Source organism: Octopus bimaculoides, chromosome 16, assembly GCF_001194135.2.
Source record: "Octopus bimaculoides isolate UCB-OBI-ISO-001 chromosome 16, ASM119413v2, whole genome shotgun sequence".
Lineage (NCBI taxonomy): Eukaryota > Metazoa > Mollusca > Cephalopoda > Octopoda > Octopodidae > Octopus > Octopus bimaculoides.
Window position 1 is genome coordinate 32,421,599 of NC_068996.1, and position 1,636 is coordinate 32,423,234.

A 1,636-nucleotide genomic window follows, 5' to 3' on the forward strand; every position below is an offset into this window, starting at 1 on the left:
GAAGAAGAGGGAGAGAGAGAAGAAGAGGGAGAGAGAGAAGAAGAGGGAGAAAGAGAAGAAGAGGGAGAGATTTAAAAATGGAATAAAGAGTTCTTGTGTTATTTTAAATGATCGTGATAGTCATGGATCTGAAGCGACCAGTTTGTATGAAATTTGTAGTAGAGTAAAAGGACTAATGGAAAATTGCCGATTTTGCGCAAAAATAAAATGGAAAGACATTGGCGGTGTCATGTAGGTGTATTTACTACAGTATGTATGTGTGAGATGGTGAATGGTAGAACTGAAGACACATATGTATTTATATATGGAGGAAGGAGTGAGAGTAGAAGGAAAAGACTTAAAAGAAAAGTAATCACTACGAAAGAAATCGTTCCACAACGAAAACTGAATCAAGAGTTCGATTCATACATACGCCTTGATGAAGACGTTCACAGACGTTACTGTCATATTGGGAGAGACCAGTAATTGCGAAATCCCATGCAACAGTTTAAGAGGTCCAGGACAATTTGAATCGATCAGTCAACTTACAGTCTGTTTAACATATAAACAAAGCACTGCATAGTTGGCAATTTGTGCAACAAATTACGTTACTTAGTGATATAACTACAGCTATCTGCAACTTGGAAAGTAGAATTAGGAATGAGCAAATGGGTAAGGTTTTATAATAGAACAGGAGTTAAAGCAAGGAGTAGGAGAAAGAAGATGATATAGGATGAATATTGTAATGGGTGGAATAACTTCTTGCCGGAATGTTGTGAAGTTTGTGATCACATCTAAAGAAGGAGATTTGAGGTTCCGGCGAGACAAAGGCAATAATAGGGCCTCATGAAGGAACTGAAATTTCAGAAGATATAATGCTGGAAAGGTTGATTAGAAGGGTTGAATTGTTATATCTTTATAAAGTCAGGCTTTCGTGATCTTGCTTTGATGATTTGGGGGCTTCATTCAAAATACTATGCAGTTCTTTAAGAACAGTTTCTCCAACAAAAGTATTAAATTGTCGTATTCCAAGATGTATGAAAGAACTAGTAATGTTATGTCTAGATCAGTATCCATAAAGTTAGGCAAGGAAATTTACGAGCAAGTACTACACACTTAATATTGGCATCTTTATGGGAATTATTATTCTATGATTACGATCTAGTTATAAACTTAGCATTGAGAGAAGCACGAAACTGCTCGGAGAAAATGAAAATCAGACAATACCGGTAATGCCTTTAACTTAATTACTGTTATCCTATTAACATTAACAAGAATGAGAGGAAAGGAAAAGAGAATCCAATGTTAGTCACGTAGAACATTGTGGGTTTAGTTACAAACTCACGATATCCAGCCACCATACGCATAGTGCACAAGCATATATTTTTTTGCTCCTAGCGAGAGTGGAGATGGGGAGGGCTCCTGGGATGCTTTACAAGAATTAATCAGTTTTAGTGCTGCTGCATGGCTAGTGAAAGTTTTAAGAGCAACACTTGCTGTTAAGTGATGGTACGGGACACTGTGGATCTCTTTGCGCGACTCAGGAAATGAATAAGATGGTGAAAGTGTAGAAGATATACACTGGATTGTATAAATGTGTGTGCGAACGTGTGTATGTACATACATACATGCATATACACATATATAAATATATATA